At 38.6% G+C, this 13,276-nt stretch overlaps 1 long non-coding RNA gene across 1 annotated transcript; it reads left to right on the forward strand.

Moving 5' to 3' along the window:
• Positions 1–6,354: 6,354 nt before the first annotated feature.
• Positions 6,355–8,623, forward strand: LOC119717504 (uncharacterized). The gene is made up of 2 exons (XR_005267155.1): positions 6,355–6,552; positions 6,742–8,623. It is a non-coding gene; the product is annotated as an uncharacterized lncRNA (long non-coding RNA).
• The last annotated feature ends 4,653 nt before the right edge of the window (positions 8,624–13,276 follow it).

Raw genomic sequence — 13,276 nt, forward strand, 5'->3', positions numbered from 1 at the left:
TTCAGGTTGATTTTTTTTTTTTCCTCCGTATAAAGCAGGAGTAAAACAATTAGTGGTCCAAGGTCATTTCTGGTAATAATGCTAGAGTTTTGCTGCTAGCCTCAATGACAAGAGGATAGCATACCCCACTGCTGCCATTTACAGAGTTTCTAGGATCTGTATTTTGCAAGACCATATGCATGAGTTGTTTGTCTCTCCACTGTAAGTATCACTCAGTGTAAGAGTCAGGTGTGACAACTGAATGACTCAGGCTTTGCACTTGCACTTGACTTATGAGCAGGTCATTTATTAGAGCTTAGCCTGGGCTGTGCATCACCATATGGAGAATGCCTTTATTGATAACAATATTCCTTTTATTTAGATGCATGCCCCTGGTGAATGACAAAACAAAGAGAAAAGATGGCACATAGTCCTTTGCTGCTTAAAATAGAGCTTGCTTCTAACTTTATAGAAACACATTGGTGCTTGGGGATCGTATGACACTACTTTGATTTATATAAACTAGCTCCACTGTTTGCCTTTGTAAGTTGTACTAGACTTCAAGGACAGTTTTCATGTTGGAATGACAGAATGGCAGAATTCAAATAAACAGAACAGTCAGGGGTTTTTTTGTTTGTTTGTTTTCTTTATTTTGTTTTCCCATTTAATATAATTGCTAGTTTTTTGTTTTGTTTTTTTTTTGTTTTGTCTTAGTGACCCTGAAAGTCACCCTGGTGGTAAAGAAATTGAGCTGTCTGATTTGAAAAAAAATTAAGGGCCTAGTTTTTCACACCTAAGGAGCCCTTCACAGACTGATGGTTTGTTTTTAAATTGACCGTCTCCAACTGAATATATTCCTTTATCACAACTGTAGTGCTGCTTTCTTGGTTAGTGGCTAGGGTATTTTCACTTCATTTAATTCTGCCTTTTATGAAAGAATATGGAGAGATCACCTAGGTCATTCCCTATCTATGATCAGAAGACATGGGAGTGAGAAAACAAGTCTCAGCTCATGCAGCTAGTTCGTGGGTCTCCATGGGACAATACCATTGTAACAACAGAGAGTTCAGAGCTCCCAAGCAAGGAACTCTTGATTTCACTCCAGAGAAGACCTTAAACTTAAAGAGGAACTACCTTGCAAGCTAGATTGTTGAGTGTGGGATTAGGATGACATGAAAGGGGGAACTCACTGACAAAGTCAGTCTAGTTTAATATCTGAGCTCCTCAGTAAAGCTTAAAGCCACCTCTTGCACAAAATCCAAGAGCATATCCAGTACATATCAAAGTACAGGAACTTTGTCCAACATCAGACATCATCTTTTAAAGGTTCTGCTTCTGTCTAACAAAGCTGAAGGGCACAAAGTAACACCACTGGTTGCCATCAGTGCCTGAATGGAGCAGGGATGATGGCAAGACAGAAAGGATGGTGGTTTCTCGTTCCCCAAAAGTGTGTGTAGTCACAACCCTCTCTTCAGCATGTTTGCAACAACTACACTCTGAAGTTGCTTCCCTCAGTATCCTCCTAGACTTCCCTTAGTATCCTCCTAGACTGTTTAGTGCTCATCTAGATAAATCCATCATCTTAGAACAACTGAGCAAGGTGTCCAGGATGCAAATATTCATATGATGAATAAATATATGATGAATATATGATGAATATATGATGAATTAGATCTATAGGATACAAGTGGCATAGCCTAGCCATTGCACCCAATTTCTTTGGAGAAAAAGACTGTCTCTCCCTCAAAGTTTTCACTGTTTTCTCTTTATAGCTCTGCTGAATGACCCCTTGTTTATTCTACCATACCCACATCTAGACTGTTAACAAACAGAAAGTTTAATACTCTTCAGACTAAAGCCAAGGGATGTTTCACTAAGTCCATAAAAATCAAGTGTAGGTGAATTCAGCCAATTAGTTTTAGATTTTTGTTGTTGTTTTTTTTTTGTCTCTCCTAGCATTAAGTTTCCATTAAGTTTTCTTAATTGAAAGTATCCCTGCCTTCAAGTAACACAGCCAGATTGCTTTTGGGTGACTTTTCTAAATCCTAACAAGTAGGTGCTACATATGCTTCTGTTCAACACAACACCATATCCACCAGTAACTTCTGTGTTAAGTTTCACCCAGTAATGATTTTTTCCAATATCAATCAGAACAATAAAGCAGAATGGATACCTAGAAATAGGAGTTAAGATTTTGATTGACAGTGAATAGCAAACAATATTTCCAACTCAATAAATGTCAGTGAGCTTTTGATAAGCAAGATAAACTATAATAATCTCTGGAGTAGAACAGAGTACAAGAACAGTAAAAAAATAAAAAAATAAAAAATAAATTTGAATATTATTTTCCTGAAAGAAAAAAAAAAAAAAAAACAACTATTTGAAATATTTTTTTTCTGCAAAATATGTCTCACAATTCTGTATGAACAGATGTATTTCAAAAACAAAAAAAAAAAATGTGAAAAGCTTTTTTTCATTAATTCTGTAGGTATAGAGAAAGGACCTAAAATAAATAACATAAAGAAGAAAAAAAAAAAAAAAAAAAAAGGTTAGTTCTTTATTCCCCAAACTAATTTTAACTTCTTATACCAGAACTATTAAATCACCATATATAATGAATCTATAATTGTACCTGGTATAAATATAAGTGTAAGAAAATGCACAACAAGAACATTTAAGGATCGCTAGCAAAAGCTTTACAGACAAAATCAAAATGAAACAATAGAAAACATTTCCAGACTATGCATGAAAACCCTCTCTCTGTATGTTCAGATTAATTTTAGAGGTGGATTCATCTGGGATCTCTGGACGTTCATTTCAACTGTGCATATCTTATATGTCTGCAAAACTTGTTAGAGTAGAGTATTGTCATGTACATAATTTTTCTTTCCTTTTGGGGTGGGGGAGATGAGAAACATATAGCATTGATTTTTTGTGCTTAGAAGTCATCATGTCTTCTCATTAATCAAGGATATGACCAGTCTTAGATGCTTACAAATTTTGTAGTCCATCCTTATATTTTCAATCTCTAGAGATCTTCTCAGGGAGCTTGGCAAATCAGTAGTCAATACTTGGACTTAGATAGACCTTGATTAATAAATGGGATATCTCTTCTATTACTGAAACCTGTCATGCTGCTCCATAAGTGACTTCAATAAGACAACAGGAAAAAATAAAATAAAATGGGAGCACTTCAAAAATTTAAAGGGATTCTAAATCTTGGACTTCTATATGATTTCCTAAATTTATTTAGTAAACCACTGATTTAAGTAGTGGATTCACACTTTATTCTCAGCTAAACAACTTGCTATATTTTTCCCCAACATGCCATAGCAGATTTCAGACAGGAAGGTTCTGGAGAATATTTTGTGCCTACACTGAGGTGGAGAGGTAAGGCGTATTTGACTGACAACTAGTTTTTAGTTTGCATAGCTTGCGTAGATGTTTCTGGGGTAAGAAAGAATTTTTTATTTCTTGAAGGAATATTTTTCCACAATGCAAATGATATTATGATTTATCTGCCTGGTCAAAGTCTAGTGGACATAAAAATCTATAAACAAACAATGTCAATTAGGCTTTTAATGATATAGTATTATTTTGGTACATTCAGGATTATGATGGATCTGGATCAGAAACCTAAAAGTTTGTGAGATTTTTTTTTGTTTTGTTTTGTTTTTCAAATATTACTTTTTCTTTAAAAAATAGAAAATACTTAGGAAGGATTTTTTTTTTTTTTTTTTTTTTTTTTTTCTGGGAGGCGCAGATTACACTTATTTATTTAGTTAGGAAGCTGAAAACTTTCTGAATTGTGAATAACCTCCTAAAATCTTAGTGCCTGTGCATGATTTTGACCCACAGAAGCTGATAGTGTGCCACAGTCTGATCAGAGGCTTCTTTGCAGCCTCATTTGGTGTGTTGTTTTGGTCTAGGCTTTGCTTGGATTTAATCCTCTCAACATCTGTGTGAAACAAAAGTGTATTTTAAAGCTTTTGTCCAAAAATGACTACAAAAGAGAAGACATATAAAATTGTTGCATTTACTATCGTCTCCATTTTTTTTTTTTTGGGGGGGGGGGGAGGAGGGATACACTCATCAGAGATGTAAAACTTCTTCAGAGATGAAAACGTACTATAATCAGTCTTTACTCATAATCAGCTTTGGTGAGCAAGAATTCAGCTAATCTAAAAATTGATCTCAAGAATGTCTCTAGCCGCATGTTGAGTAGGTATATTGGGTTTATGTGGCAAGGTTGGGGGGGGGGGGGGGCTGCAGAGGCAGCCTTTGTGAGAAGAGCCCAACAGCTGCCCCATGTTAGATAAGGGCCAGTTTCAGCTGTCTCTAAAGGGACCTGCTGCTGGCCAAAGCCAAACCAGTAAGTGGTGTTGTTTGCAAGTCTATCAAAGCAGATTTAAGAAAGGAGAAGAAACAACCGCTGCACAACAGCAGCTGGGAGATCAAGGAGTGAGACCAGCCCTACAGCCCTAAGGTGACAGCAGCAGGAGGGCAGGAGGTGCTTCAGGCACACAGCAGCAGTTCCCCTGTGGCCCATGGAGAGGCCCCTGGTGGAGCAGGCTGTCTCCCTGCAGCCCATGGGTCCCACATGGAGCAGATCTCCACTCTGCAGCCTGTGGAGGAGCCCCTGGTGGAGCAGGTGGATGTGGCCTGGGGGAGGCTGTGGCCCATGGAGAGCCCCCGCAGGAGCAGGCCCTGGGCCAGAGCTGCAGCCTGTGGAAAGAGAAGGGGCAGAGAAGAAGCGTCAGGGACACTTTTTTTTAAAGAGTGGAATGAACTAGATGGTCTTTTCCTCCAACCAGATCATGAGAGATCTGATGTGATAGCAAATGGCTGATTTTGCACACACTCAGGTAAATGTTTCAGTTTTCATGTACCTTTTTTACTATCCCAATTACCATATTTGGCCTATAATCTCTTCACTGCCGTCAATTTACCTCAAAACAAAAGAAAGAAATCTAACCATTAGGATTCAGAGTCTAGGAACAAAGTTGGCTTGACTAAAAGCCCTGGAAATGGCATTGTCATTTTACCACAAAGGACAGCAACAATTTGTTCAGTGATAATAAAAGGCCACCTCAAACTCTGATTGATTTGATGGGGTCCATCTCAGAGAAAGTAATTTTAGCTATGAAATTCTTGCCTTTTTTCTTTCTGCAAGGCTGGCCACCAGTGATTATTCGGTGTAAACACCTCTCCCTTATAACACAGCCTGTGTCTATCAGTGGAGAGCATGGCAGATCAACTGGAGTGGAGTGATAATGGCTCCTTATCAGCAACAGAGGTGACCGGATTTAAACAAGGTCTCAAGTGACCAAATCCTGTATAGGATTGAACATGGATATCCATTTGGGAATAGACAACTGTCTGAGTGAACAGAGTTTTTCCCTTCTTCTTGTGAGCTGAAATTAGCTAAAGTCTTTCTCTTAGCTATCAGTTCAGCAGATTTCTTACGTTTTAGGATGTAGTCCATTATAAGTAAAAGGCTGGGGGCATCTGTTACAAAATGAAAGACTTCTCACCCTGTTACCTCAACTATTAACTGTCTGCCCAGTTCCCTCACAAGTGTCCTATACTTGCACTTTTCCCCTTATATACTAAATGACAACCCTGTATTGATCTGGCAAAAAAAAACCCTCTCCTAGTTTAAATCCCCTTAAACTCTTTCCTCTGTAGTGATTACTTTGGGAAGGCATCCAACAAATGGAAAATGATTTGGATGAGGAGAGGCATGAAAAAATGTATATTCAAAGACAAAAAGTGTATGGAAGCCCTACGTTCCTCCTCTTTTCCAACCTTATGCTGGTAAGCCAGCAGCAGAACCACCTAATTTTCAGAAGCTAGTCAGCCAAACTGGAGGGGAGGAGCTGTCTGTCCTCATCCATTGGGGGAAAAAATAAATAAATAAATAAATAAATAAATAAATAAATAAATTAAAATGGGGCTATGTGGAGAACACCACTTGCATAGACTTTCTGCGCAGAGCAGGTAGTTTCTGTGCTGCAGTGCTGTGTCTGCACTGTAACATGCTCCTGCTCCCAGGCCAGATGTTGCAGCATCTGCAGCTCACTCCTGAGCACTGAGCTGCACAGGGCAGGGAGAGCAGAGTTCAGCTCATCGGCCATCCTCCTCTTCCCAGTAGCCATTCCCTGACTCCTGTCAGTCAAAAAAGGGCAAGCCAAAAGGGGCACCCTGCTGGAGAGCCCTGAATGAAGCCAGCACTGCTGTTGACAGGACTGTACTGATCCTCAGCAGCTGAATGCAATGGGGTGTATCGATTGGACCAAATTAATCATTACACAGATGCCTTTAATGTCATCATTAAATCAATTTGGAGTTTGCTTACATTTTTGATGACTCCTAAGTAATTGCCAAAGTTATCTAGGGAGGAAGGTTCATGTAAATGACATGGTGTCCACAGTCCACAGGTGGGGATGAAAAGTCGTTCCTTTTCTGGAGTCTCTCACCATCTGGAGCTCTGAAAAAAAGCAAAACACTTTTTTATTGTGGTACTGCCATTTGGACTCCATTGAAAAAACAAACAAACAAACAAACAAACAGGTCAGTTATTCTGTTATTCTTTCCCTTCCTTTATTCTCCATCCCAGAAGATGCTGGCAGCTTAGGCTTCTTAATGGAAATTTTTCAGTTCCCTTATTCATAACATGCTTCTCTTGCTTTGCATCTTGTTGTTCTTAACTGAACCATTAATTTGTAATATTTTTGTTTCTTTTTTATTGCTTTTTAACAGAGTTACTGGAGGAAGAATCCGATTCTAGAGGAATTATTTTAACTCTGACTTCAGCGGACCTTGGAAAGGATCCTGAATTTGAAATACATCATTCTGCCATCTTAGAAACACATTTGGCACACCCTGTTTGAAGATATCATAAACGGCATATATGATCTTTTATTCATAATCTACTGTTGCAGCTGATACTGTTGGATTTAACTGTGGTTTTTCGTCATAGATAAATGCATTCTTTAAAGGGCTTTGAACCATTTTTAAGTATGAATGTACTGTACAGTGTTTTATGACAACTGGTTGATTAGCCCTGATTTGTTTTTCTTTTGGAAGTTTTCTTTTCATGTGTGTATGAAGCTGTGCATTATATTTACTTTCCAGCATCAGTGACACCAAAAGCTAAAAAGCTACTCACAAAATCAGCTACCAAAAGTCATTGCTGGATTTGTTTCCTTTTGCTTTGCATCTGCTTGGCTACCATTTCTGATATATTAGAGGAATTTGTAAACACACATATCAAAGAAATTAATCAAAACAGCCTCGTGCTATTGTGTATATTTGACCCACGGTGTTTATTTAATCTCTGGTCTACATTACACCGGAAGCCAGATTTTACGGATTGACAAAATTGCAATCAAAGATTGCAAAGACACAGTGTGACACAGCTCAGTGGCTGGCAGCGGGTGGCCACAGCAGCCTGGGATAAATGTTGGTTGTTCCCTGAATATACTGGTTTTCATGCTCCAGTGTTTTCTTTCCTCTTCTCAGCCCTCATCTGTGCACTCCTGCCCTTCTGCAGGTGACCTCTGGTGCTCAGTGGGAACCACGATGAGGTCTGAGCTAAATCACTGCTGACTCTAACTGCAGCCACAATAACGTAGAGTGACACTAAGTTATTACAGTAACTGCTATCCTTAAAATCTATGAAACTGTGTGAAATTTATGAATTGTGAAAGCAGTTGCATACATGAATAAGACAATTCACTTGAGTAATCCTAATTTTAGTGCTATTGATTGTGTATTCCTTTGGAAGAAGAAAATCCATATATCGATAATCGTCATCTCCGAAACCCACTAAATTGAATTAGCGTTAATTCACATTTCATTATAATATTATTTTTATCAATCATCTAGAGCCTGTTATGTAACAAAGCTTGCAGTGTATAACTGAGAGAGAGTGCCAGGAAATTAAATCAGAAAAATTTATAAAATACATTATCTATATTAAACCTATGATTCTGCACAGATATTTAAATTCATCATAAAACTGATATACAATATTCTAGAAGGAAGAAGATTGCATTTTGGTCATAAAAGCACACAGATTGGTCTCTTCCGTGCTATCATGCCCACTCTTATCTTTCTCTCCTTACAGATGGGAGGCATGAGGGATGACTGTAGATGTACACTTTCTGTATTTTCCTCAATATCTTTCAAAAGCAAAATTGCATTAACCAAAATAGTAAGGAATTCTATGCATTCTCACTATTTATGTAGAGTGAAAAATAATTATATGCCACCAAATCCCAAAGATCTTTAGGGTGGGGGCAGGTGGGGGGAGGGTTCAGAGTGTTGCCAAAGTCCTATTCATAGTGCTATCCACTGAACCCAGGATTTATTTAATAGTTGCAGTTTCTTGCCTGGTGTATATGGATCCTAGAAAAGTCAGTTATAACTTCAATTTAAACAAAAGTTTCTATCTTCTTCTATGTAAAATAATTGCTATAGCTCAAAGTTATCAGTTGTACCTAATATCAGCTCTCAAAAGTTTCTGAAATTTTGAAAAATACGACGTTATTTACCTTGATTTTCTGAGTGCATCAGCTATGAGTCATTTCACCCCTGATAAAATGGAGGCACTTGTAAGCAGACCCCTGTCTCCTCCTAACTCCCCTGGTTCAGGGAAAAAAATAGTTTGATGGGATTTGTGAGTGCCTGACTTAGAGAGGTGGGCGTTGAACACAGGTGCTGTGCACCAGCCTGAGCTCTGCCTTGGAGACTGAGGTCCCTCCCCCCCCAAGTGTTGCTTATATTTGGGAGTGAGTTGTACAAATTACTTGTGCAACCATGCTCTTGAGGTCTCCTTTTTATGATGAAGTTTAGTGCTGGAAAACACCTTCAGTGAGAGCAATGGTATCTGCTGGTGCCTCCAAGGACTGTGCACCAAACACCCGGGGGGATTTCTTAGGCTCCAACCTTGGAGAGAGATGGGCTTGTGGCAACTCCAGCTAAAGGCACAAAAGGTGCTGCAGAGAAGAAAGATACAAGGACATTTACAAAGAAATGGCCGTTTTTTCTGTTTTCCTACTAGTAACTAAATACTTGCTAGAATTATTTTGAAAATTAATCCTTTACTATGGTTTTGCTTTGTCCAATACCATTCTCTCCAACCTCCACTGCACGAACACACACCTGCACATGCCCGCGTCCACAGCAACATTTTTTTCTTGAGAACCCCACCAGCTAAAAAGCATTAGAGCCAGCACTGCTGTGCACATAATCCAAAATGTCTGAGTTATAGCAGTTTAACAGATTACACTTATTAGCTGAGTGACTGGGGCTGACTTTGTACATAGTTTTAGCTTTTTCTACAATGACAAGCATAACACTTTAGTTTAAACCTCTGTGGAGGTGATTTAAGTAAGGTCTACTGCTTTATGATTTCAGCTTTGAAAGTGCCTTTCTGTGGTCTGGGTCAAATAATTTAATTTTAACCCATGATGTTTCAACTACTTTCCTCCAAAACAGGGAAAACATTTGTTTGATATGAATAAGGGGCTGTTAAATAATTAAAGCTTTTTGGTAAACTGTTTATTTGAAATGCTATAAGGAGATCAATGAGATCAATACGGTGAATTGCATGAGCAGATATTTGAGAATATAAATAAAGTGTTAATAATCTTTGCTAACTAATTAATACCTGCAGAATGTTAAAAAAAAAAAAAAAAAAGGCATTGAATTCAAGAATATTCAACGCCTGAAATTCCTTTCAGTTATTTCAGGCAATTACTGCCAAAAGCATATATATTTTTAAAAGGTATAAAAGCGTCATCTTGATGGAGTCAATGCAGTTAGCCAGGACAACCTAAAAACTATTCAATAATTGTACTTGGGGTCCAATTTGAAAATTAGCCCAAGACAGGAAGTTATTTCCTCATTCCATAAAACATTTTCAGATTGAAAAAGTCCTGTTCTGAAGCAAGCTATAACCAGAAGGTTTCAGAAGTTTTCACCATAAAGCAAAATTATAAAGACTCGCTGTTGGAGGCCTTCGCCTAAGACATGCCTGAGCCAAGTCCCTCTGTGTCTGGTTCAGGGACTTCAGCCCGGGGCTCATCCCACACACCACTGACTGCCAGCCCGTTACTTATTTCTGGGCTGTACTTCCTCTGGCTGAGTCTACTTTTTGCAGGTAAATAACAGGTTTTGAACAAGTAGAGGTGTAAGGGTGAAGAAAGAAGGAGGCTGACTAACTACTTGACCCAAAACAATGACTAGGTCCTTTTCCTAGGTGGGGAACATAGCAAATGGTTCAGAAAGTCTTTATCACAGTAGTTCCTCTTCGGAATAAGGAAAAAGAATGATACTACATGTTAATATGGTATTTGGGGAAGGTCAGGTTCAAGTCTCTAGTTTGCATCAAACAAGTACAGAGACATTTGTATATGTGTATGTCTCTCCATAGAACTAGAGTCAGAACTGTCCTGCTCAATTTGAAAAATATTCCAGGCAAAAGTTCTCTTAAAACTGGTACTTTACCATGAGACACTTCACTTTACTACAGTGAGTCATAATTTCCCGATCAAAACACCCTGCTTAAAAAAAAAAAAAAAAGGTAATCCGGTTTTACCATCCTGTAAATTTTTCCTTCCATCTGTAATGCTCTTGGTGGAATTGAGTGCATGCTGGAGTCAAGGTTGGAAGATTATTGCCCATATGTAAAATAAGCCATTTAAGTATGAAGCCTGCTATATACTGAGGTCATGATGGACTGACTTGACTTATCTTCAGTGAAAAGAAGCAGCAAAGTATTATTTTTCCCACCTTCTGCTGAGCCAGCCTTCTCAGCTCCTACTGATTTCAACAGAAATCTGCTTGCTTTAAGGTTTGGTTTTTAAGTTATACATCTTGCATTTGACCTATTATTAAGATATATTTGTATCCACTTTCTTCATTTCTATCCATGCATTTTAATCCAAATGGAATTTTACAAAGGAATAGAGCATCTACTTTTAAAAAGCTGTAAATCAAATTAGGAAATATACAACTTCAAAATTTCCATCAAGACCTGTCATTTTCTTTGTCGTATTCACCTTTTCTGCATCACGATGAGAAATAGAATGAAAGCAACCATCCTTGTCTGCGCAAAGGTGCATCTTTACAGAATGAGTAGGATTCCAATTTTCTTGTTTTCTTATGGTCCAACTTAGGAAATTATTCAATGTGCTTGTGGTCAAGATCTAAAAATGTTGCAAGTGACTGAAATGTCACTTAAGTGAAACTGAGGTGTCCAAGCCAAACCTTTTTCTCAAAAGTCATTCTGGCTGTTAGGTACCTCTGGGGGAAAGTAGCGTTTGTCCTCTTTTGCTTCCCCTTTTAGCAGGGCAGTGCCTTCTTCACTTGTCAGGCCACTCAGGATCCTGAAATAAGTATTCTTTTTCCTAAATCTCCCAAGGATTTTGATCTGATAGCAGCTCAGATCATGGCCAACAAACATGTGAAGAATACAGATGAAGTCATTTTATTTTTAAAACTTGGCCCTCGAGAGCATGATTGGTAGTAGTGCTTATGTGTTTTATATGCTAGCTATTTCTTACACCTTTTGCCCAAGAAATGGAGAACATATATTTAATTTCACCTTCTGCCAGGGAAAGTTCAAGCCTGCATTTCCAGCCCCACTGTATAGCTCCTGAACCATTACACTAGGAGCTATTCTTGGGTTTCTGGTCTCCAGACCGGAGGTATTTTCCAAAGACAGTTTATTCCAGCAGTAAAGGTTTGAATTGCTTCCGACCAGGAAGGGAGCTGCACTCCAGGCTTCTCTGTCTGTATAAACGATCAAAGCAGTTGGCAGCTTCACAGCCTCTGGACCTTCCTAAAAACAAAGAACCTCAATCAGCCTGTGGAAGGATACTCAGAGGTTCTTTCCTCCAGCTACGGGCTTCAGATGGACCCAACGTGGATGTTGCCCTGCTACCAGACAGCTAAATCTGGAGGCAGGCAAGGTGGGAGAGCCTGCACTGTGCTCAGTACTTGCTACCACCAGGCTCCTTTCCTGATCATCATCGTGGAGGCTTCCCATATGGTGCATTCGCCTTCCCGAAGATGTTTCACACAAAAGAAGTAGCCCTCAATAAATGGCATTTGTTGAAATGCTTCTCCTTATTTTTTTTTTTAATCTTAGTTATTTAAATAGTCCATTACTATAGCAACTAGAGCCTCACTATCTTTAATATATTAGTCTTCATTACACCATATGAGGCAAGGGAATATTATTATTTTACTTTACAAAGGTAGGAGTGAGATATGGATACTAAATGGGTGTTTACATAGAAAAGCTAAGTTGGGATTTCAGTGTAGAAGGGATACACAGGTTAACTCTATTTTCGTACTCACTGTTAGCAACAGGAGCAAAGCCAAACAATCTAGTGTGGACAAGTAGCTGGCTGCCTGGCTTTCCAGCTCACGTGGAAATCTGTGCCATTACCTATCCCCCACTCACCTGCTATGGGTCCATGTGCTAAGGACATCTCACTTCTGCACATTTTGCAGCTCCATGTTATTCTGCTTGGGTGATGGTGGGTGAAAGCATGATGGACATGAGCTTTCCTTTCATGAGCCATGATACAAAATCTCGATCCTTACATTTCTGCATACAGGAGTCCAGGTCTGGACATAGCTTGAACAGTATCACTCAGCCAAGAGTCCTGGTCCCACTCCGTCCCTCTCCTGGTTTAAGACTGTGTCAGGCAGGCAAGCCCTCTATCACAGAGGGTTTGTATGTGTGTATTATGTATCATACAGTACTATACAATTTAAGATGTGTCACTTCTTGAAGTCAACAGTATTTAACTGAGAAGGCACATGAATTGATAGCACTTTATTAGCATTACTGGCACATCGCTGCTGTAAAGCAGAGTGGCAAACGAGGTCGCTCCCTCATGTGAAGAAATGTGTTGTATTATTCCAATACTCATTTTGATCTTTAATTTATTTGCCTCGTTTAAAAAAAATCACTGACAGATATGTTGATTCAGAACTGCTGCTAATGCTAGCACTCTGAGGCTTATCAAAGAAAAAAACACGTTTGAAAAGTAAGCTGTATTTTGAAAAAGAAAGGAAAATCAGAAGTCAGATATAACACCAGGATATCTTTTCTTAAAATGCTGTATGAAAATTATCCTCAAAGTTTTAATAGCAACTGTTAATTCAAATACATTCACGATTTTTTTGACTTTTTAATTAAGATGTTAGATGAACTAAGTTTAGACTTAGATTTAACTTAACCAGTGAGTCAGTAATTATGAAATACAGCATATTA

The sequence above is a fragment of the Anas platyrhynchos genome, chromosome 7 (genome assembly GCF_047663525.1).
Source record: "Anas platyrhynchos isolate ZD024472 breed Pekin duck chromosome 7, IASCAAS_PekinDuck_T2T, whole genome shotgun sequence".
Taxonomy (NCBI): Eukaryota; Metazoa; Chordata; class Aves; order Anseriformes; family Anatidae; genus Anas; species Anas platyrhynchos.